Genomic DNA, 25,862 nt, shown 5'->3' on the forward strand with positions numbered 1-25,862 from the left:
TTTTACATCTTCCTTCTTCTGTTGCTGTTCCCTGTTGAACACTTTAAAAACAACATCTACCCATTAAGAAGGGTTCATTCCAAATGCACCGTCTAATCTTCACAACTTTCTCCCAATGTCTGAGACACTTTGCCCAAAATAGATCAAATTTATCATTCTAATATTTTCAGGGGCCTCAGGATCTGCATTAGTATAATGTCTGTAGGCTTGATAAATCTTTTCCAAAAATTCAGAGGGATTTGTTTTTTGCTGAATTTCTTGAATTTTGTTTGAACTATTTTGCTTTGGTTCCCCTTTTCAAAGCCCTGCCCAGATGCACTAATAAGTAGCGTTACAAATAAGGGCATTCCTCCCTCATCGGGGTCCCATTTTAGTTCAGCTGTGGGTGATGCCAACTGGGCTCCAGTTGTAGGGGACCCTCCTTATGAAGGAGGGTTGCAATCTTTTCAGTTAAAGAAGTCTGAGAAACACATCTGACTGATGATTTGCATTTAGTCCCCATATGAGATAAAGGTGTAAGGGAAATTGCCCTGCCCTGGGAGGGGCCCAAACTGGGTGCCCTGTCAGGTCTTAGATAGCGATACTAGACCAAATCCCTGTGCCCCAGGAACTAACACAGGATTTTCTAATTGATCCCTATAAGGAGGGGCAGTTCTGAGCTCCAGTGTCAGGAATTGGGGTTGGATAGAAATGGAAAGTGGTGGAAGGGGTGGATATATTGGCATAACAGCTGGAGGAGTTAAGGTATTTTATCTTCCCCCCAGAATTAGACTTTTTAAATTGAAGTATAATAGATTTTTTTAAATTGTATTTATTTATTTATTTGGCTGCTTTGGGTCTTTGTTGCTGCGCACAGGCTTTTCTCTAGTTGTGGAGAGCAGGGGCAACTCTTCATTGTGGTGTGTGGGCTTCTCATTGCAGTGGCTTCTCTTGTTGCAGAGCGTGGGGTCTAGTCGCACAGGCTTCAGCAGTTGTGGCACTTGGGCTCAGTAGTTGTGGCTCGCGGGCTCTAGAGTGCAGGCTCAGTAGTTGTGGCGCACAGGTTTAGTTGCTCTGTGGCATGTGGGATCTTCCCCAACCAGGGCTTGAACCCATGTCCCCTGCATTGGCAGGCGGATTCTTAACCACTGCCCCACCAGGGAAGTCCGAAATATAGTTGATTTACAGTGTTTTGTTACTTTCAGGTGTACAGCAAAGTGATTCAGTTATACTGTATATACATATATATATTCTTTTTCAGATTCTTTTTTCTTATAGGTTATTAGAAAATATTGAGTATACTTCCCTGTGGTATACAGTAGGACCTTGTTGTTTATCTATTTTGTATATAGTAGTGTGTATATGTTAATCCCAAACTCCTAATTTATCCCTCCCCCTCCTTTCCCTTTTGGTGACCATAAGTTTGTTTTCTATGTCTTTGGGTCTATTTCTGTTTTGAATATAAGTTCATTTGTATCATTTCTTCCTGGATTCCACATATAAGTGATATCATATGATATTTGTCTTTCCCTGACTTCACTTAGTATGATAATCTCTAGATCCATCCATGGTGCTGCAAATGGTGCTGCAATCCCACTCCTCAGCATATATCTGGACAAAACTCTAATTCGAAAAGACACATGCACCCCAATGTTCACTGCAGCACTATTTACAATAGCCAAGACATGGAAGCAACCTAAGTGTCCATTGACAGGTGAATGGATAAAGATGTGTTATATATATATATATACACACACACACACACACACAGAGTAGAATATTACTCAGCAATAAAAAAGAATGGAGGAGTTAATATTTGAAGCAACATATTCTCTCTCATTCTCTTCCTTTTCTTATTCTCCTTGATGTAATAGCACAAATGCTTGCTCATAAAGGATTTCATCATTCTTCCCTGCTTCTTCGCAGAATAGCCATAAATAGTAATTGATCATCTCTAACCTTTAAAGGATGACTTTTTGCCTTGGCATCAACCAAACAGGGAGAATTCTGGGCTGAGGGTTTTAGTGATTTTAGGAACCAAGTGGAATCTTTTTCTCTTCTCCCTAGGAATGTCCCACAGACACACCTTTCCCCTCCCCCCATTCCTTTTCTCCATTTGACATCAGTAAAAATTTTAAATATCACAAAATTGATTTGACTGTAAATGAAGAAACAATACCAAACAAAATGAAGTGAAAAACTCGGAGGACAAAGAGTAAATCCTAAATAAACCCTCAAGTTTGGTCTTGGAGTTTTACATATACAACGACACAGGAGACCATAAATGATGTAATTAACACAGCAAGGGTAGCAGTGCATGGTGCACAGGGTCCCAAGATAACCATGCCTAAACCCCCTGTGGCGATCCGGACAGGTACAGTGGCCACACATTTTTACAGTAAAATATCATCTTCTTCTCACTCATGGGTTCATGGCTATAATCAGATCACTTATCCAAAACCTACCTCAGAGGACTTTCTTTAAGGGATATTTAAAACATTCCCCATTTTTAAAGACAGAAATTAAAGATAAAACACAAATGGCACATATAAATGCTAGCATCCAAAGAAGCAAACAAACCAGTTCACAAATCTAGTAAAAGTCAGACAACTCTCTCCTCTCTCCAACAGGGTAACCTAAACAAAGGTATTTTAGCTTAATGCTCATTACCTGGGAGGCAGGGTTCCCAAAGATGGGCCATTATGTATAATTTAAGCTTATAGGCAACATCCCTTTAGTGATTAACTTATAATACAATACAAAGGTTCTTTCCCATTACATCTGCAGATGGACTGTGTGTCTGCATTTGAGTTTGAAGGAGAAATCTTCTGATCACCTTTTAGGATCACAAGTGTGAGCCCTGTCACTTAGAGCCAGACAGGGAGCAGAGGATCCACTTCACCCCCGCTCCCCACCACTGGCACCTTGTACAGCTCCTTATTTTTGAAGAGGCTCAGGACCCCGTTCCCGCAAACTTTTCCAGTGGCCCAGAAGAAGTGACCTGAGTTCTACTGAGCCAGGTGGGAAAGGAGGATGCCTTCTCTACACTTACAGGGTACAAAAGCCAAAGTCTGCCTGGTCCAACAGACACTAAGCAAAACACCTGTGATTTGCTAAGAATCTTAGGTCACTTTCTGGCTCCAGCTCTTGTCATCAAATATTCAACTCGAGGAAAATGGAACTCTGCCTACTATGGATAAGCAGTACATGGTCTGGACATGGGTCACTCACCTTTCTGTTTGGAGCCCATGCAATACTAGTGGCTGACTCCTGAGCTGTGTTGGCAGATGGAAAGGCATGGAGTTCAAATGGGCTTGAACTTGATCCACTGTTTTAGATTTTGTCTTGAAATGAGGAAATTTTTGTAACCAAAAATAGTTGGTTACAAAAATACTTAGTTGGTATTAGCTATTAGTTATAAAATAGGTAAATACTGGGCCTCATATAAATTCTGTAGGCCTCAGTAAGGCCAACTGGTCAAGACATACCTGCTTTAGCACTATTCACAATAACCAAGATATGGAAACAACCTAAATATCCATCAACAGATGAATGGATAAAGAAGATGTTTTATACACACACACAAACACACACACACACACAATGGAATATTACTCGGCCATAAAAAAGAATGAAATAATGCCATTTGCAGCAACATGGATGGACCTAGAGATTATCATACTAAGTGAAGTAAGTCAGGCAGAAAAACAAATATCACATGATATCACTTATATGTGGAATCTAAAATGTAACACAAACGAACTTATCTACGTAACAGAAACAGACTCACAGACATAGAGAACAGACTGTGGTTGCCAAGGGGGTGGAGCGGCACGGGAGGGCTGGATTGGGAGTTTGGGATTAGCAGATGCAAACTAGTATATACAGAATGGTTAAACAACAAGGTCCTACAGTATAGCACAAGGAACTACATTCATTATCCTGTGATAAACCATAATGGAAAAGAGTATATATATATATCTGAATCACATTTCTGTACAGCAGAAATTAACACAACATTGTAGATCAACTATACAATAAAATACACTTTAAAAAAAGGCCCATTACTGCCCTCATTGGCTGAAGGTCACTGCTTTGGAAGTTCCCCCTACTCTTGCAGGAAGTAGGGCAGGAGAATGGGCTGGTGGTGCTTATCTTTCTTCTATAAACTGTTTCATAGTGGAGTGTTCTTGTGATGATGTGGGGCACATTGCTGATACCAGTGTTGCTGAAATGTTGTCCCCAGAGCATGTAAATACGGACAGACAAAAGTAGGTCTCGTGCTATGAGGCCCCCTTGGGCAAACGTCTTTAGGAGCTTCCTTATCACACGTCACTTGGTGGCTACCTGTCTTCTGTACAGTAACTGGTTCTTCACAGAAGAGTTTACTTGACTAATGATGGAAGAACTTTCCCCTGCTTTCAGAAATTTTCTATCAAGTTGACTTCATTGTAACCAGAGACATTTCTCCTTCAGTTTCCAGTGTTATTGCTGTATCTGCTATAAAGTCACATCTGCCAGCTTCCAGCCGTAATTCCTGAGGACTAGTGGGAACTGGGCCCCAGAAACAACAAAGCATGCAGTACAAGACAGCTGCCATCAACATCCTGCCTCTAGCGACTGCCCAGGATTCCCTGAAGTGAGAGGACCTAATTAAAGTGTCATCGTCCCCTCCGGAAAACAGCCAGAGTCCTGCGTGTGCATGGTTGCCAGCTTCCATCCCATTATTGGCTTTTCTGCTTTTAAATGTTGTTTCCAAAGAACTTACAGCAGTCCCTGCCATGCATTGTTTTTCATTCCTTTTAGATTAATGAGGTGGCCTGCTCAAGTTAGATGAGCCAAATTAATCTCAATGAATGCAACCCATAACACCGTAAAAGCAAATAAGTGAATTTATTTATTTATTTATAAAATATTTACTTTTTTTTTTTTTTTTTTTTGCGGTACGCAGGCCTCTCACTGTCGTGGCCTCTCCCGTTGCGGAGCACAGGCTCCGAACACGCAGGCTCAGTGGCCATGGCTCACAGGCCCAGCCGCTCCGCGGCATGTGGGATCTTCCTGGACCGGGTCACGAACCCGTGTCCCCTGCATCAGCAGGCGGACTCTCAACCACTGCGCCACCAGGGAAGCCCCAAATAACTGACTTTAACTCTGCTTGCCAAAGAATCTTTGGCATGGGAGGCGCCTAATTTTTCCTTCCTGACATTCGACAGGAAGAGTGAAAGTGACAGTCATGATCTTGATTCTCTTAAAGCAGATTTTTTATGAGCGTTGAGTATGTGTCAGGGCTTTTAGAAAATGTGTTGTTTTTTTCAAAGAAAAAGGATAAGATATCCATCAAGTTCGGCACTGCATTGAATTTGCTTTATTTGAGAAGGAAGTAACTGCATCACAAAAGTCCTGACAAAGATATTAATGGGACTCTGTCAGAATGAATAATAATAAATGGTTTTCTTGGGCATCCAACATAAATGTCCTTATCTAAAATGGTATGTTGAGATGATGAAGCAAAGATGACAATAGAACTGTTGGCTGACTGTCCATTTTTTTCTGCTAACTGTAGAAACAATGAACGTGATGCTTTACCTCACAAAGGAGTACTGGTGATTGTAAGGAGGGGGCTCCTTCCCTCCTCCAACAGAGAGTTTTACCAGCTGCCAATAACAGCCAGCCTGCTGCTAAAATGTCACCATAAGGGACACAGCTGAGGTTACAGTATCCACAAAGGACATGGATATTTAGGAAAACATGAGTCAAAGCAGAGGAAGTAGGCAAAGAAAAAAGAACTGATGAAAAGAAAGTAAATAAGGAAAAGATCTATTATATAAAAACTCTAGACTTTTTTCAACCTGTAAAATTAGAACCGGCAGCATCTCTTCCCTGCTTACATGGTTCCTTTCTCTAGCCAGTAACCATGAGGGCGCCTTTGCCATGGGAAGAATATTGTGATTTAATGACCCAAAGCCCTTTGTTAAATGCCATTTCCCATAAAGAGAGAGGCTCAAGATTCTGTGGCCCAGGAGCCATTGAGATGTGTGTTTATGAGGAGGCCCATCCAAACCACGTCAAACACAGGAAATTCTCACCATGGTTTACAAAGGCAGGTCTTACCCTCACCTGACACAGTACTTGTTAACCTTGGCTACAACTTAGAACCTCGCAGGTTGCTTTTAAAACCCAAGTCCAGTATCCTCAGAATCTCTGGAGCTGGTTCCCAGATGTCAGTGTTTCTTAAAGCTCAGATAATACAAAGCACAGTGAAGGTTCAGAACCACTGGCCTGAAACAGCATGATGTACAGATGGGCAAGTCATGTGGGGCACCTGGGTCAGTTATTTGGGAACCTCCCTAGAGCAATTCACATGGGAGAAAATTTTATTAAAATGTAATAATAATAATGTGTATACGTGCATAGTACAATTTTATATTATAAAGTGTTTTTATGTGCTTGTGAGAGTGCCCCCTGGGAAAATGCTTCGCATGTTGTAAAACTACACAAATGTTAGATGTAATCAGCCTGGGACTTCCCTGGCAGTCCAGTGCGTAAGACTCTGTGATTCCACTGCAGGGGGCAAGGAATGATCCTTGATTGGAAAATTAAGATCCCTCATGCCGCATGGCCAAAAAAAAAAAAAAACAGAAGTAATCAGCCTGTGTGATCACTGAGGAAATGAGCAGAATGAGAGGCCTGAGACTCGGTCAGTTCTCACCAAACAAGTGGCTGGCAGACCTTTTACCAAAATTGGGTCTCTGACTTTCCTGTGTCCTCTCCACAACACTTGGGAGTCAGAATTATCTTTGAAGATCTCCCTAAAAGATTGACATATTTGGTTTCCTCTATTATGAACTGTGATTTAGCCTCATGTACAAACGTGTTAAAAATTGCTCGCCGCCGCCGCCGCCGCCGCCCGCCGCCGCCCGCCGCCGCCGCGGGGCCTGTGTGCGAGCGCGGCTCACTGTCCGCCCCGCCTTCCGGGGGGCCTGTGCACCCCGCCACTGCCGGGATCCCGAGACCCGGGGACGGCTTTCCCGGGAAAGCGCACGGAACGCCACGGGCTGCTGCAACGTCATGCCGGCCTCTGCCGCCGCAGGCCCGCCCCACACTGCGCGCCCCTCCCTCCCCTCTGCCTGAGTGAGCCAGAGCCCCCGAATCAGCGGCTCCTTTAAACCCGTCCTGTCTGAGCGAAGAACGGACGCCCTCCGGCGACCTACGCGCAGAGGCGGGGACAGGTCCAAGGCTGAGACCCGGGAGCTGTGAGAGCAGAGACAGGGAAATCTCTCTGTGCAGCCTCGGAGGCAGCGGATTAAAGCTCCACGGTCCATTTGATGTGCCCTGCGTCTGTGGCGTGCATGAATGGACAGCGAATCATCCCAAATTGAGGAAGTGGACTTTGAGGACAAGATTTAAGACTTTCCCCCCTTTTCCTCTTTTTACAACGAATTATCCCAAATTAAGGAGGTGGACTTAGAGAGCAAGATTTCAGACTTCTCGCCCTTTTCCTCTTTTTACAACGAATTATCCCAAATTGAGGAGGGGGACTTGGAGAGCAAGATTTTTGATTTTTCCCCCTGCTCTCTTTTTGTGAATATGTATGTGTAATCTTCTGTGTAAGATTCTCTCTGTATAGCTTTGCTTCCACCATATGTCCCAGGGTTCTATCGGTCCGTTTTTTTTTCAATAATTACTTTCTAATTTTAATAACGCTACTATATTTCATACTTTATTCTATTTTACTTTACCTGCTCTTTCTTTTTTTCCTACCTTCCCTTCCTCCCTCCCTCCCTCCGCTCCTCCTTTCCTTCTTTCTTTTACTTTCCTCCCTCCCTCCCTCCCACCCTTCTTCTTTCCACTTTCTTTTTCTTTCCTTCCTCCCTCCTGTCTTTCTTTCTTTCTTTCCTTCCTCCCTCCCTCCCTCCCTCCCTTCTTCCATTCACTCTTCCTTTTGCTTTCATTCCTCCCTCCCTCCCTCCTTTCTTTCCTTCTTTCTTTCCATCCTTGCTCCCTCCCTCCCTCCTTTCTTTCTTTCTTCCATCCTTCCTTCCTTTCTTCCCTTCTTCCTTTCTTTCCCTCTCTCTTTCTTTCTTCTACTAATTCTTTCTTTCTACTTTTTCTCCCTGTTATTCTGAGACGGGTGGATGAAAGGCTCTTGGTGCTGCAGCCAGGAGTCAGTGCTGTGCCTCTGAAGTGGGAGAGCCAACTTCAGGACACGGGTCCACAAGAGACCTCCCAGCTCCACATAATATCAAGCAGCGAAAATCTCCCGGAGATCTCCATCCCAACACCAGCACCCAGCTTCAGTAAACGACCAGCAAGCTACAGTGCTGGTCACCCTATGCCAAGCAACTAGCAAGGCAGGAACACAACCCCACCCATTAGCAGAGAGGCTACCTAAAAACATAATAAGGCCATAGGCACCCCAAAACACACCACCAGACGTGGACCTGTCCACCAGAAAGACAAGATCGAGCCTCAACCACCAGAACACAGGCTCTAGTCCCCCCCACCAGGAAGCCTACACAACCTACTGAAACAACCTTAGCCACTGGGGTCAGACACCAAAAACAACGGGAACTATGAATCTGCAGCCTGCAAAAAGGAGACCCCAAACACAGTAACATAAGCAAAATGAGAAGACAGAAAAACACACAGCAGGTGAATGAGCAAGATAAAAATCTACCAGACCTAACAAATGAAGAGGTAATAGGCAGTGTACCTGAAAAAGAATTCAGAATAATGATAGTAAAGCTGATCCAAGATTCTATTTCCAAGATCCATAATCTTGGAAATAGAATAGACAAAATGCAAGAAACAGTTAACAAGGACCTAGAAGAACTAAAGATGAATCAAGCATCGATTAAAAACACAATAAATGCAATGAAAAATACTCTAGATGGGATCAATAGCAGAATAACTCAGGCAGAAGAACGGATAAGTGAGGTGGAAGATAAAATAGTGGAAATAACTGATGCAGAGCAAAATAAAGAAAAAAGAATGAAAAGAACAGAGGACAGTCTCAGAGACCTCTGGGACAACATTAAACGCACCAACATTCGAATTATAGGGGTTCCAGAAGAAGAAGAGAAAAAGAAAGGGACTGAGAAAATATTTGAAGAGATTATAGTTGAAAACTTCCCCAATATGGGAAAGGAAATAGTTAATCAAGTCCAGGAGGCACAGAGAGTCCCATACAGAATAAATCCAAGGAGAAATACACCAAGACACATATTAATCAAACTGTCAAAAATTAAACACAAAGAAATCATATTAAAAGCAGCAAGGGAAAAACAACAAATAACACACAAGGGAATCCCCATCAGGTTAACAGCTGATCTCTCAGCAGAAACTCTACAAGCCAGAAGGGAGTGGCAGGACATAATTAAAGTGATGAAGGAGAGAAACCTGCAACCAAGATTACTCTACCCAGCAAAGATCTCATTCGGATTTGATGGAGAAATTAAAACCTTTACAGACAAGCAAAAGCTGAGAGAGTTCAGCACCACCAAACCAGCTTTACAACAAATGCTAAAGGAACTTCTCTAGGCAAGAAACACAACAGAAGGAATATACCTACAATAACGAACCCAAAGCAATTAAGGAAATGGGAATAGGAACATACATATCAATAATTACCTTAAATGTAAATGGACTAAATGCTCCCACCAAAAGACACAGAGTGGCTGAATGGATACAAAAACAAGACCCATATATATGCTGTCTACAAGAGACCCACTTCAGACCTAGAGACACATACAGATTGAAAGTAAGGGGACGGAAAAGATATTCCATGCAAATGGAAATCAAAAGAAAGCTGGAGTAGCAATTCTTATATCAGACAAAATAGACTTTAAAATAAAGACTATTAGAAGAGACAAAGAAGGACACTACATAACGATAAAGGGATCGATCCAAGAAGAAGATATAACAATTGTAAATATTTATGCACCCAACATAGGAGCACCTCAATACATAAGGCAAATACTAACAGCCATAAAAGGGGAAATCGACAGTAACACAATCATAGTAGGGGACTTTAACACCCCACTTTCACCAATGGACAGATCATCCAAAATGAAAATAAATAAGGAAACACAAGCTTTAAATGATACATTAAAAAAGATGGACTTAGTTGATATTTATAGGACATTCCATCCAAAAACAACAGAATACACATTTTTCTCAAGTGCTCATGGAACATTCTCCAGGATACATCATATCTTGGGTCACAAATCAAGCCTTGGTAGATTTAAGAAAATTGAAATTGTATCAAGTATCTTTTCCGACCACAATGCTATGAGACTAGACATCAATTATAGGAAAAGATCTGTAAAAAATACAAACACATGGAGGCTAAACAATACACTACTCAATAACGAAGTGATCACTGAAGAAATCAAAGAGGAAATTAAAAAATACCTAGAAACAAATGACAATGGAGACACGATGACCCAAAACCTATGGGATGCAGCAAAAGCAGTTCTAAGAGGGAAGTTTATAGCAATACAATCCCACCTTAAGAAACAGGAAACATTTCGAGTAAACAACCTGACCCTGCACCTAAAGCAATTAGAGAAAGAAGAACAAAAAACCCCCAAAGTTAGCAGAAGGAAAGAAATCATAAAGATCAGATCAGAAATAAATGAAAAAGAAAAGAAGAAAACGATAGATAGCAAAGGTCAACCAAACTAAAAGCTGGTTCTTTGAGAAGATAAACAAAATTGACAAACCATTAGCCAGACTCATCAAGAAAAGAAGGGAGAAGACTCAAATCAATAGAATTAGAAATGAAAAAGGAGAAGTAACAACTGACACTGCAGAAATACAAAAGATCATGAGAGATTACTATAAGCAACTCTATGCCAATAAAATGGACAACCTGGAAGAAATGGACAAATTCTTAGAAATGCACAACCTGCCAAGACTGACTCAGGAAGAAATAGAAAATATGAATAGACCAATCACAAGCACTGAAATTGAAAGTGTGATTAAAAATCTTCCATCAAACAAAAGCCCAGGACCAGATGACTTCACAGGCGAATTCTATCAAACATTTAGAGAAGAGCTAACACCCATCCTTCTCAAACTCTTCCAAACAATATCAGAGGAAGAAACACTCCCAAACTCATTCTACGAGGCCACCATCACCTTGATATCGAAACCAGACAAGGATGTCACAAAGAAAGAAAACTACAGGCTAATATCACTGATGAACATAGATGCTAAAATCCTCAACAAAATATTAGCAAACAGAATCCAACAGCACATTAAAAGGATCATACACCATGATCAAGTGGGGTTTATTCCAGGAATGCAAGGATTCTTCAATATACGCAAATCAATCAATGTGATACACCATATTAACAAGTTGAAGGAGAAAAACCATATGATCATCTCAATAGATGCAGAGAAAGCTTTCGACAAAATTCAACACCCATTTATGAAAAAAACCCTGCAGAAAGTAGGCATAGAGGGAACTTTCCTCAACATAATAAAGGCCATATATGACAAACCCACAGCCAACATTGTCCTCAATGGTGAAAAACTGAAACCATTTCCACTAAGATCAGGAACAAGACAAGGCTGCCCACTCTCACCACTCTTATTCAACATAGTTTTGGAAGTTTTAGCCACAGCAATCAGAGAAGAAAAGGAAATAAAAGGAATCCAAATTGGAAAAGAAGAAGTAAAGCTGTCACTGTTTGCAGATGACATGATACTATACATAGAGAATCCTAAAGATGCTACCGAAAAACTACTAGAGCTAATCAATGGATTTGGTAAAGTAGCAGGATACAAAATTAATGTACAGAAATCTCTGGTATTCCTGTACACTAATGATGAAAAATCTGAAAGTGAAATCAAGAAAACACTCCCATTTACCATTGCAACAAAAAGAATAAAATATCTAGGAATAAACCTACCTTAGGAGACAAAAGACCTGTATGCAGAAAATTATAAGACACTGATGAAAGAAATTAAAGATGATACAAATAGATGGAGAGATATACCATGCTCCTGGATTGGAAGAATCAACAATGTGAAAATGACTCTACTACCCAAAGCAATCTACAGATTCAATGCAATCCCTATCAAACTACCACTGGCATTTTTCACAGAACTAGAACAAAAAATTTCACAATTTGTTTGGAAAAACAAAAGACCCCGAATAGCCAAAGCAATCTTGAGAACGAAAAACGGAGCTGGAGGAATCTGGCTCCCTGACTTCAGACTATACTACAAAGCTACAGTAATTAAGACAGTGTGGTACTGGCATAAAAAACAGAAAGATAGATCAGTGGATCAGGATAGAAAGCCCAGAGATAAACCCACGCACATATGGCCAACTTATCTTTGATAAAGGAGGCAGGAATGTACAGTGGAGACAGGACAGCCTCTTCAATAAGTGGTGCTGGGAAAACTGGACAGGGACATGTAAAAGTTTGAGATTAGATCATTCCCTAACACCATACACAAAAATAAGCTCAAAATGGATTAAAGACTTAAATGTAAGGCCAGAAACTATCAAACTCTTAGAGGAAAACATAGGTAGAACACTCTATGACATAAATCACAGCAAGATCCTTTTGGACCCACCTCCTAGAGAAATGGAAATAAAAACAAAGATAAACAAATGGGACCTAATGAAACTTCAAAGCTTTTGCACAGCAAAGGAAACCATAAACAAGACCAAAAGACAACCCTCAGAATGGGAGAAGATATTTGCAAATGAAGCAACTGACAGAGGATTAATCTCCAAAATTTATAAACAGCTCATGCAGCTCAATAGCAAAAAAACAAACAACCCAATCCAAAAATGGGCAGAAGACTTAAATAGGCATTTCTCCAAAGAAGATATACAGACTGCCAACAAACACATGAAAGAATGCTCAACATCATTAATCATTAGAGAAATGCAAATCAAAACTACAATGAGATATCATCTCACACCAGTCAGAATGGCCATCATCAAGAAATCTAGAAACAATAAATGCTGGGGAGGGTGTGGAGAAAAGGGAACACTCTTGCACTGCTGGTGGGAATGTGAATTGGTACAGCCACTATGGAGAACAGTATGGAGGTTCCTTAAAAAACTAAAAATAGAACTACCATATGACCCAGCAATCCCACTACTAGGCATATACCCTGAGAAAACCATAATTCCAAAAGAGACATGTACCAAAATGTTCATTGCAGCTCTATTCACAATAGCCCGGAGCTGGAAACAACCTAAGTGTCCATCATCGGATGAATGGATAAAGAAGATGTGGCACATATATACAATGGAATATTACTCAGCCATAAAAAGAAACGAAACTGAGCTATTTGTAATGAGGTGGATAGACCTAGAGTCTGTCATACAGAGTGAAGTAAGTCAGAAAGAGAAAGACAAATACCGTATGCTAACACATATATACGGAATTAAAAAAAAAATGTCATGAAGTACCTAGGGGTAAAACGGGTATAAAGACACAGACCTACTTGAGAATGGACTTGAGGATATGGGGAGGGGGAAGGGTAAGCTGTGACAAAGCGAAAGAGAGGCATGGACATATGTACACTACCAGGCGTAAGGTAGATGGATAGTGGGAAGCAGCCGCAGAGCACAGGGAGATCAGCTCGGTGCTTTGTAACCGCATGGAGGGGTGTGATGGGGAGGGTGGGAGGGAGGGGGTGCATGAGGGAAGGGATGTGGGAACAGATGTGTATGTATGACTGATTCACTTTGTTATAAAGCAGAAACTAATTAAAAAATAAATAAATAAACAAATAAATAAATAAATAAATAATTGCTCTAAGTTGCCTTACAAATATGTTGCTTTAGTATTTCCATGATAAGATCACAAGTGAAACAAACTCAATTTTAGCTCCTCTGAAGTTTTCAAAGTTTGTTATTGTTGTTGTAATATTTGCAATTGTATTTTTTTCACTTGTCCTGCACCTGCAGCAAGTATCAGAGGTTTAGGAAAAACTACTGAGAGGAAAAATGGAAAGTGGAGAAAACTTTATCTATTAACTTAGTTTCTTTGGATGCAAATTGGGATAGATGAAGACTGTTCTCCTGGCTGAATGCTTTAGAAGAACCTAGAGAAGCCGCTGTGGAGCTGGAGGGTCTCTAGTGGGGGTGAAGCTGACTGACTGATCAATGAGTTCCCCTCTCAGGCCTCATCAGGGCCCCTCTCCCTCAGGACTTGAAGGTAATAACCGCATGACAGTTATTGAAACCCCCCAATTCTCTCATTTAATCTCATTTAACCCATAGTCTCTCATTTAATCCTCAACCACCCTGTGAGTCAGTTGTTATCATCTCTACTTTACAGATGAGGAAATTGCAACTCAGAGATTATGTGACATCTCCAAGTCAAATATCCAGTGAATGGCCAAGCTGGGTGAGAACTGAAAGTCATGCCCCTCTGGACTCCTGGTCACACATTCTGGGCAGGGCCCCAGCTTCCTAACTCTTCTGGTGGAAAGCCCTCTCTTCAGCTGTGGGGAAACAGGAGCCCCCTTCCCCAGGGCACACCTGTCGATGTGGTTTAGACAACTTTTCTGGGAGTCAGTTTCTCCCAAGTCTGCAGAAAAAAAGGGGAGTGTCATGTCCCTTAAATTCACCACTTCTCACCTCTTCTCCCATCACCTGAGAGGGGAAAGGAGTGGAAAGAAGACTGGTTTGCCAGAGCCAGGCCTGATGAGAACTGGATGGGAGTGAGTGTGAGAGGAAGGGCTGGCCTTGGGCATGGGATCACCTACCACCAGACTGGGGAGCTCTGGTTCATGCCACTTGTATTTACAACCAAGTGAAACTGCTCTATTGGCAGGGCTAACTTAGCTTCCCATCCTCGAAGAGCAAGAGGACCAAGTATGTATTGAGGGGTCAGGTGCTAATAGTGGTGAATAGAAAGTAAGGATGAAAACATCTGCTCTTCACTCCACATTACAAATCTAAATAGTTATATTACCTTCTTGGTCAACTCCATAGTTATTGTTTTGACCTGAGCAAGGGTCTTAAGCCTGACTAGTAGATATTGATTAGACTTGCAAATAGATTTAAGCAGTAAAACAGTAGGAGACTTAAAAAAAATCCTGAGTTTCCAGAATATCAAAGTCATACCAGCTAAAACTGCTGAACCAACTTCTTTAAAAATAAGCATTGATTCAAAATGTAATAGAATAGTGAACTCTTGCATCTTTTTAAGGACGTTGTCTCAACTTTCTCTCCATCTAATGAGGTGGGAAGGAGCATTGGACAAGGCAGGTAGTCACTCTTGGACTCTTGTGCCTCTTCATGGATGGGAGGCCTATGAAGAATGTCTGTGGATTAGTCATTTCTTCTATTTATGTGGTAAGTTAGGTTGACCTAATTATCAAACACAGAAGGTCAACAATCATGCCAACTTTGAGACATTGTCTAGTGACCCTTCTATTTCACCATCAGTCAGAAAAGTGCCTGAGCTTTTTAGGACCTTGGTGCTCCCAGGCATGGAGATCCCACCATTTCTTATTTGCTCATCTCTGTGTTGAATTATTGGTCTGGCCACAGTGAGGGGGCGTGATTCCTCTTTGTTACCTCCTGAACTGTTTGTTTGTTGATTCTACATTGAGCCAGGGGTGTTTCCTAGTCTCACTGAAATTAGAGAGACATTCAGAGAACCCACTGACTGAATAAATAAAAATTAGGGAAAAATCATTATGGGTCAATAATCCAGTTGGATTTTAAGAGGACATGAAAGAAAAGGAGTAACTGATTTTTAAAACTTAAAAATAAACTGTATTATAAAAGTAATATTTGTTTATTATATAAGTTTAGGAAAAAAAAGAGAAAAACACTTCATGAGCCCACCTTGTAGAGTTACTAAGACTGTTAACATCTTCTAGAACTTCTGTGCCTATGCATATGTATGTCTGTATAGGATTATACTGTGCATGTTGTTTCATAGTCTTTTTTTCCATTGGTAATATATCCTTCAGTGTCTTAAAGTTTGGGGGGTTTTGGTTTTTCAGTTGGAAACAGGCCTATGATGGGCATCTTTATGGCTAAACCTTTGTGGACATCATTAATTATTCTTAAGTAAATTACTGAAAGGGAAATGACTGGATCAAAGGATATGGAGTACCTAATTGCCCCTCAGAAAGACTGTACCAAGTTACATGTGTTCAAAATCTCCTCTATTTAAGACAAGAGTAGCTGGGCTCTCCCTGAGAGGTGTGCACAGGCTTCCTCCTCCACTTACCAGTAATTCCTCCCCTGCTTCCAACTGAGGATATCGCTGTTTTTCTTTCCTTTAACAAGTTCCTGAGGGGGCAATGCTCACCCTTCCCTTATTTCCCTTTTCTCTCTCCACTCCTAGGGCTGGATTATCACCCCCAGTGAGCCAAGCAAGGACCCTTAATACCATCTTGGAATTCCCAGGATCTCAGAGAGGAGCTAATGCCCTGGGTGAAATTATTAGGCCATTATGTGGAAAGCAGGAAGGAATGCAAAAGCACATAAGACTCTAGCTTGTGAGTATGGGATGGGTCCAAGTATCTTCATCAGGACCAGTCCACAGCCCTGGGAAGAGTGGGCTGTTACATGGCAAGGGAGGAAGGAGGCTGACTCCACATGGTCTGCCTGGTAGGAGGTGGTGATTCGGCTGGCAGGATGGGAATGGTATTAACACTGACACCACAGTTGTGTCTGTCTCCAGTAAACCATTTCTGTGAGGGCAAGAGAGGGCTGGTGTTGTCACAGCCCTGCTGCTGAGGACACTGTCCATGTTCCTTATACCAGGGGCTGCACAGCTCAAACCTCTCAGGGAGTAATGTCAGGAAGAGCTGTCTTTCCTGTGAAAAAGAGTGTGACTCCTTGACTCAGGTAAAGAAAGGTATTTAATCCTACCTGCCTCCTTGAAAGCAAAGTAAAAGTGAACCAACTATTCTTAGCCTCATTTCTGGTGTAATCATCTCTCCTCACTCCATCTTTCCTATCTGTGTTGCCTGCAAAGAATATTTAGGTTTGTATTTCCAGGTATATATAGTCCTACAGTGTATGTGCTTTTATGGTAAGTCACACCACCTCTCACAGGGAAGGAAAGAAAGCGGGGAGGTAGGAAGGGAAGGAGGTCACCTGGAGGATTTTCTGAGTGGCAGATTTGAAACTTAACTGTGAGTCTTGAGTTCCACTTTAATTTACTTAAATACTGGAAGGAATTTATTCCCTTCCATTTATCCAGAACAAGAGGGACATGATAAATAATTGTTAAATTCTTGTTTACTAAAGACTTAAATTCAGGAGTGTTTCAGGAGTGTTTCCCAGATACCTGTGGAGGGGATGGAGGGGAGGGGATGGAAGGAAAAACAAAGGGAGAAGAGAAGGAGGGAGAAATGAGCTATGGCCTGGGAACATCTCCTAAACCACAGGGAGGGCCCAAGCCTGGAATCACTGCAGGGTGGTGACACTGGCTGCTCTCCCAGCAGGGGCACGATGCTTGCTCTGGGGGCTCAGGTGTGGCCTGACAGCATGGCAAGTGATTCGGGCCACATCCCAGGAGCTGACAGTCTCCTAAACGGTGCTGAGAAGCTGATAAAAGCTGAAGAGACTTGATGAGCACTTCTTAGACCCATTCACAGTCATTGCCAGTGGAGTCCATGATCTTAATTGTGGAGCCCAGAAAACTGGGATCTAAATGCTGCCAAGTGACACCACTGGAAGTACCTGCCATTCTAGGCAGCTCTGTCCCCTAGTGCAGGAGGTAAAGAGTGAAGCTCTCAGGAAAAGTTTCCAGATTTTAAGTTATATTTTTCTCAATAAAATGTAAAAAAACAAAGGTCAGATATACATATAAACTCTCCTTTCTTCTTTCTGCCCCATGTGTGTGCAGTCCCCTAGGCTGTAAGTTAACACATGATGAATTAATCATATTACATTTACTCAAAACTCATTATCAAACTACTAGTAATTGTCCAGCCTGCACTTTATTACCTGCTGTGTTAGGCAGGACTTCCTATTATCTATCCTAAAAACCCCTTTCTTCAAGCTCTAAGAGGCTGCATGGCGGTCAAAATTTTTGAAATTTGATAGGAAGATTCTCGATCATTCCTTGCCCACTTCATTAGACATCAGCTTTAGTCTTCTGTGCACTCCCAGGGGCAGGTTTCACAGGTGGCATGGGAAGGCTTCCAAGAGGCACACATGAGAAGGGAATGGAATGAGCATATTGAAGATTTTATTTTTCCTTCTATTCATTTGACCTTATTCTTTCCTCTGGTCTGGCTTCCCCTCTGCATGCTGTTGACCAGCATAGTGCTCGGCAGGTGACAGGCAGAACCTCCAGAAGGCTTATTTGGTAAGTGAATGAAATGAACATACTGAACACACTGGAGCATCTTCTTTTTTTTTTTCTTTCAATTTCCTTGGTTATTCTATTTGCCTTTCTCTTGGTTGACTCCAAGCACCATAGTAACATTCTTGTAAAGGTCTGAAACCATTTCAGAGGCCCACAGGGCAAATCACACATTTATGTACCCTACGCTTCTAGATGTTAATGGTCACATTAAAACTTGAATAAGTGGAGGGCAGACTTGTTCCTGGTGAAAAGACGACATTTCATAAAATTGCCTGTTATTTCTAAATTGTACCTAAATGTCCAGGGCCGTTCCATCATAATCCCACCAGAGTTGAGGGAAGGCAGTAAACAGAAATGGCATGAGGGTATAATTCTGTAAAAATGGTTCTCAAATTCATCCAGAATAATAAGATAGAGGAAATCTCAAAAGAAATTCTAAAGATAATAAGTAAATGGGAAAGATTTATCTTTTCAAACTCTAAACCATGAACACTGTTTTAAGAATGAACAAAGCCCATGTGCTACTGGCACACAAATAAGTAGATCTAAAAAAAAACAATAGAACAAGTACAGAAAGATGCTTTTACATGTAGTCAGTTTTTTAATTTTCAGATATTTGAAACACAGGAATCCATAACTCCATACAATAATACATATAAATAAGTGGGAGAGAAGGGAGGACTATGGCTTTCAATGGAATGTTGACTGCCCAGCTGACAAATGTGGAAGGGGTGCTAGAGTTGGAAAATCATTGTTCTGCAGCCATCATGGTACAGACAAGAATCATCAGTGGATACTAAGTCAAGGGGGAGGGAGGGACAGATTTTGATGGTAAGCAAGATATTTGCATGGTATTAAAGTGTCTCCCCACACATGGAAGCAACCTAAATGTCCATCAACAGATGATTGGATACAGGTGTGGTATACACACACACACACACACACACACACACACACACACACCCCACTGGAATATTAGCCATAAAAAGAATGAAATAATGCCATTTGCAGCAACATGGAATGGACCTGGAGATTATCATACTAAGCGCAGTGAGTCAGAGAAAAACAAACATCATATGATATCACTTATATGTGGAATCTAAAGTATGACACAAATGAACTTACCTATGAAACAGAAACACACTCATAGACATAGAGAACAGACTTGTGGTTGCTGGGAGGGCAGGGAGATGAATTGGGAGTTAGAGGTTAGCAGGTGCAAACTATTATATATAGAATGGATAACAACAAAGTCCTACTGTGTAGCACAGGGAACTATATTCCATATCCTGTGACAAATCATAATGGAAAAAATATAAAGTGTCTTCCCATGGATTGCTTACTAGTTAAAAGGGGAAAACACTAACTATACAGTAATTACCAGGTGATCAAAACTAATAGCACCAATATGGGACAGATGAATATCGTGAAACCAGATATAATACTTTGAGACAAAATGTCACTTCTATCATATCCCAGCTGAAATGTATAATCTGAATTTAGTCATTAAGGAATGTCAGGCAATTCCTCCCAAAGAAAAAGGGAATGAATGCTTTCAAAAAATGTCAAATCATAAAATCAAAAAAAAAAAAAAGACTGGGTATAGATACCAGATTAAAAGAAATTAAAGAGACATGACAACCAAATGTAATACCTGATCCTAAACTACATCCTGTATTGGAGGTGGGGAGGGATGCTAAGAAGGACATTATTGCTAAAATTGGAACATGGACTTTATTTTTTTTTATTAAAGTATTGTTGATTTACAATGTTGTTAGTTTTAGGTGTACAGCAAAGTGATTCAATTATACATATCTATATATCTATATATATGTATATTCTTTTCCAGATTCTTTTCCCCTATAGCTTATTACAAAATAGTGAGTACAGTTTCCTATGCTATACAGTAGGTCCTTGTTGGTTGTCTATTTTATATTCAGTAGTATATATATGTTAATCCCAAACTCCTAATTTATCCCTCCCCTGGACCATGAACTTTAGATTAAGGTATTGTATCAATGTTAAATTTACTTAAATTGACAACCCTACTGTGGTTATGTAAGAGAAATTCTTATTTCTAGAAAATGCACACTGAAGTATCCAGAGGAAAAGAGTCATAGGGAGTGCAACTTACTCTCAAAAGTTCAGGAAAACACTCAGGAGAAAATATTTATATAAAATAGGTAGATAGATAATAAGGCAAATGGGTACGAAATGTTAGCAATAGGTGAATCTAGGTAAAAGGTACATGGATGTTCTTTGTACTATTATTGCAACTTCTCTGTAACTTTGAAATTATTTCCAAATAAAAAGTGTTCTTTTGTTGTTTTTGTTTTAAGAATACACACAGTTGGGACTTCCCTGGTGGCGCAGTGGTTAAGAATCTGCCTGCCAATGCAGGGGACATTGTTTCGATCGCTGGTCCAGGAAGATCCCACATGCCACGGAGCAACTAAGCCTGTGTGCCACAACTGCTGAGTCTGTGCTCTAGAGCCCACGAGCCACAACTACTGAGCCTGCATGCCACAATTACTGAAGCCCGTGTGCCTAGAGCCCACGCTCCACAACTAGAGAAGCCACCACAGTGAGAAGCCTGTGCACTGCAATGAAGAGTAGCCCCTGCTTGGCGCAACTAGAGAAAGCCCACATGAAGCAACGAAGACCCAATGCAGCGAAAAATAAAAATAAAATAAAATAAATTTATAAAAAATATATATGTCCACAATTTTAAAATACTAAAAAAAAAAAAGAAAGAAAGAAAGAAAGTAAAATGAATACACACAGTTATGGTCCCATCTATATAAAGTTCAAGAATAGGCAAAACTGGGACTTCCCTGGTGGTCCAGTGGTTAATAATCCACCTTACAATGCAGGGGATGTGGGTTTGATCCCTGGTCAGGGAATTAAGATCCCACATTCTGTGGGGCAACTAAGCCCGTGTGCCGCAACTACTGAGCCTGCAAGCCCTAGAGCCTGCATGCCACAACTAGAGAGCCCATGTGATGCAACTACTGAGCCTGTGCACTCTGGCATGGAATGAAAGATCCTGCATACCACAATAAAGACCCTGTATGCTACAACCAAGACCTGACACAGCCAAATAAATAATTTAAAGAATAAAATTTATAAAAAGGATAGACAAAACTACTATAGAGGTACTGAGTGGGTGGGGCTCACAGGAGTCAGGTGTGGTGTTGGAGACATTTTATACCTGGATCTCAGTAATGGCTACGTGACTGTATGTTTATATGTAAACATTTATTGAGTTGTTTGCTTAAAATTTGTGTACATATATGTACTATACCTCAATTATAAATCTAATTTAAAAAATTTTTTATTAATTGTGATTGAGAGCAAGTCATGTATGAAAGTGTAGGAATAGAAAATGAGGAATGCAATGAAATTGCATTTGTAATGAAATGGGACCAAGAAAAACTACTTCAAAATTGGCCTCAGAACTTTCACAAATGAAACAAACTATTCTAAATAACCATAGGACTACACACAACAGAATGATACAATCGCTGTGCAAGAAATGCTAAGTTGGAGAAGGATTGGCAGAGACATTGATTAGGAAAGATCTCCAGGAAACTTGAGGTGAGGCTTGAAAGGAAATATAGGATTTGGAGAGGAAGAGGATTACACAGCATACTTACTAATTTCCCTTCTTCAACCATTTATGTAAGCTTTTAGGTTGGTGAGGCTTTCATTTGAGACTGGCTTGGTCTTTTTTTTTTTAATGCACAAGTATAGACCTGAAGAAAGTCGTATCTGTAAGATAAAGAAATAAAAGAGCATATATTATTTCTCTGAGGAGAAGTATTAAAAAAAAAACAATGATGATGGATTCTTGAGACATGGGGCTGCAAGAGAAGTTTGGCACTTAGCAAGTCTACATACTTAAACCCACATTTAGAGAGGAGCCTCTCCCATGTCCTGGACAAAAGTGCTATTCTTGGGAGACCAAGATGTGTCCCTCAAAGCCCCAAAGAGCTTACACACTCATAGGAATACATAACAAAGAGTCATATTAAAAATGGCAAGTTGGGACCTCTCATCCGCAAAGTGAAATGAGATCACACTTTTTTGCACCCCCTCTGCTCCAAAACACAACAGTGATGCACAAGATATGTAAATAGACATAGCCAGGCTCCACAACAAATAAACCAGAAAAGGAAAAATATGTAAAGCAGAGAACAAACTGAAGTACACGCCTCTTAAGACATGGGTGAGAAAAAAAATTGTTGCTGTGGAGTTAAAGGGGCCAAAATGCTTGATTAAAGAGGGGAGACCAAAGCCAGAGGAAGGGCTACACCATCCCAATATCCTCACCAAATAAAGACAAGGGAAAAAAAAATTTGTCTATGTCATTTACTGGCCTAAGCATACACACACACACACACACACACACACACACACACACAATGGTATATTACTCAGCCATAAAAAATTAAATTTTGCTATTTTCAGCAATGTGATTGGACATAGAAAATATTATGCTTAATGAAATAAGTAGAAAATATTATGCTTAGTGAAATAAGTCAGAGAAAGACAAATACTGTATGATATTTATATGGTCGAATCTAAAAAATAATACAAATGAATGTATATGCAAAAGAGAAACAGACTCACAGTTATAGAAAACAAACTAGTGGTTACCAGAGGGGAGGGGCAATTTAGGGGTATGGGATTAAGAGATAAAAACTACTAGGTATAAAATAGATAAGCTATTTTATTTATTTTAATATATAAATAGATATAGCCATTATCTTATAATAATTTTAATGGATTATAATCTGTAAAAATACTGAAACACTAGGCTGAAATTATTATGACATTATAAATCAACTATATTTCTATTTTAAAATATACATATATATTGCCCTTCCTGTTTATAACCCTGCAATGATTTCTGTTGTTTTTAGATTAAAATCCAAACTGAGCCAATCAATCAATTAATAAATGTTATTACCCAGAGATAAACCAAGTTCCTGCTGACTCAGTAACTGGATTTGCAAAGTCTTCGTTATTACCAGAGATCAGGATCTTCTGAAATCCTTCTGGACTAAGGGTCCAGGAGCCAGGTAGAAGCAACTAAAAAAACATCAGATGAAGACAGATGAGCAGTGAGGCAAAAAGAGAAAAAGAAAATACATTTTATGGGTAAATAAACAAAATATCTCCCATTCAAAAACAAAATTCTTTTTTAAACTGTTATGTTTTTACCATAAAAAGAAATCAAACTCTAAGAAAGAGCCAAAACAACCAACAATCAGAATGAATTCTCTCCACATGAAAGTTATAAACAGTTCAACAAAGATCTTAAAATTAATGTCTTTAGGATGCTCAAAGAGATGACTAAAATTATAAATTTCATTCAACATGGTAGGAAATGACAAAATAAAAACAGGCCAAAAGGAAATAAGAATGGATTGCTATATCATGAAATGGTATGCTCCTAACAATTTAACTTCAAAATATATAAAGCATATAAAAATAAAATTTCATGGGAAAAAATCACAAATCAATGATTAGAGTAGAAAATGTTAACGTATCTTTATCGGGTATGTTAAAATAAACTGATAAAAGAAGCAGACCAAAATCAACAAGGACATAGAAGATTTGAGCAACACAATTAACAAGTTTAATCTAATGGGTATTTACGGAACTATTACACCCTGGCAGCACAAAGGTCTCTCCAGACTCTTCTAGGCATTAATTAATACTTTGCTGTTTCTGGAAGATTCATTCCAGCCTTATCCTAGATAAGGTGCCTATCATTTCTGCCATTATTGCATCAGTGACGATAATAATTGCTGAGATTTATTGAGCCAGACCAAGGGCTAATTACTCTGTTACCTAATTTAATCTTAAAAACAGTTCTCTAAGGTTGTACTTTCCAAAGTACTGGCTACATGTGACTCTTGAAAACTTGAAATGTGTCTAAATTGAGATATAATGTAAACATAAAATACACACTAGAATTTTAAGACACAGTACCAAAAAAAAAGAATAAAAGAATAACACATTTCATTAATAATTTTTATAGGGGCTTCCTTGGTGGCCCAGTGGTTAAGAATCTGCCTGCCAGTGCAAGGAACACAGGTTCGCACCCTGTGTTCGCACCCTGGGAAGATCTCACATGCCACAGAGCAACTAAGCCCATGCACCACAACTACTGAGCCTGAGCTCTAGAGCCCACAAGCCACAACTACTGAAGCCTGAACGCCTAAAGCCCGTGGTCCACAACATGAGAAGCCCATGCACCCCATTCACCACAGCTAGAGAAAGCCGTACACAGCAATGAAGACCCAACACAGCCAAAAATTTTTAAATAAATAAATATTTTTTATATCTATCACATGTTGGACACAGACAATCTCATACATGCCAACAGCCAACAAATCTACTCTGTGACCGTGACGGAGCAGGACAAAAACATGATCACTGAAATTGTGTCTGAGCACAAACAGAGCAAGAACACAGTCCAGACCATAAAAATGACCAAACGCCCCAAATCCCAGCTAATACAAGTGACTTCTTCAGCAGTTACAGCTTTTATTCTGTTTTGTTTCTCTCACCTCTGAGGGATAAAAATTATTAAGGTTTAGCAGAATTGTTCCTGCTCACAGCACCCAGTCAGAGCGAAACCACCTGCCTTTGAATTCTCTCCCAAATCACCTAACACAGGTTCAAATCCAGCAACAGCCCCCTCCTAACAGCCCCTTTCTGAAAAGCCTCGAGGTTCCATGTGGATGGCTATTTCCAGCATTGCCGCAGGTCATTAAATCCACTTTGTTCAACTACAATGTACTCCTTATGGTCTTTGGCTGGAGGGCATTGACAAAGCCATTTACCAGATAAGAAAATTGTGCCTGGAAAAGCTAAGTAACTGACTTGAGGTCACACAGGATACCGGGCTACCATCAGTGATCTTCAACCCTGACCACACATCAGATTCTCTGGAGATGGGACCGAAATATCCATATGTATTAAAAGCTCCCCCCAGCAGTAGCCAGCCAGCTGAGGTTGAGAAACGCTGGCCGGGTGATGTCTAGGGCGGCACATCTCAAACTTCAACATGCCTGTCAGTCATCCAGGGATCTTGTTAAAAAATGCAGATTCTGATTCAGTGGGTCTGGGTGGAGTCTGAGATTCTGCATTTCTAAGAAGATCCCAGGTGACACTGACACTGCTGGTCCACAGACCATATTTTGAATAACAGAATCTGGTGTCCCCTACACCTCCATAGCACTGACTTTCCAGAAATGTGTTTTATGTCTCTATTTATCCAAAAAAGTAACTTATTCATTTATTGAGCACCTACGATTCATTAAGCACTATGCTGGACCCTGGGGAATCCAGCAGGAAACCACATAGAAAATGTCTCTGACCACCCAGAGCTGACTTTCTCAGGACTGAGGGGGAAGTGTCTCATTGTCCGGTTGACGCAGGGTCAGCAATCGTGCTTCCCCTCTAGCTGGGGCCCTTGTGTTGTTTGGGGCCCTGGTAGCTTCCTTCCAGCATCAACATTTTATTATTTGATTTTCTCCTGAATAGTAT

The 25,862-nt window shown here is 40.5% G+C and overlaps 1 pseudogene across 1 annotated transcript in view; it reads right to left on the minus strand.

The window, feature by feature from the left end:
- Positions 1-25,862, minus strand: part of LOC308617929 (elongation factor 1-alpha 1-like) — a 45,562-nt pseudogene that overhangs the window by 3,184 nt on the left and 16,516 nt on the right. The window lies entirely within an intron of this gene.

The sequence above is a fragment of the Mesoplodon bidens genome, assembly GCF_964165515.1.
Source record: "Mesoplodon bidens genome assembly, chromosome: 5".
In the NCBI taxonomy this organism is placed as follows: Eukaryota; Metazoa; Chordata; class Mammalia; order Artiodactyla; family Ziphiidae; genus Mesoplodon; species Mesoplodon bidens.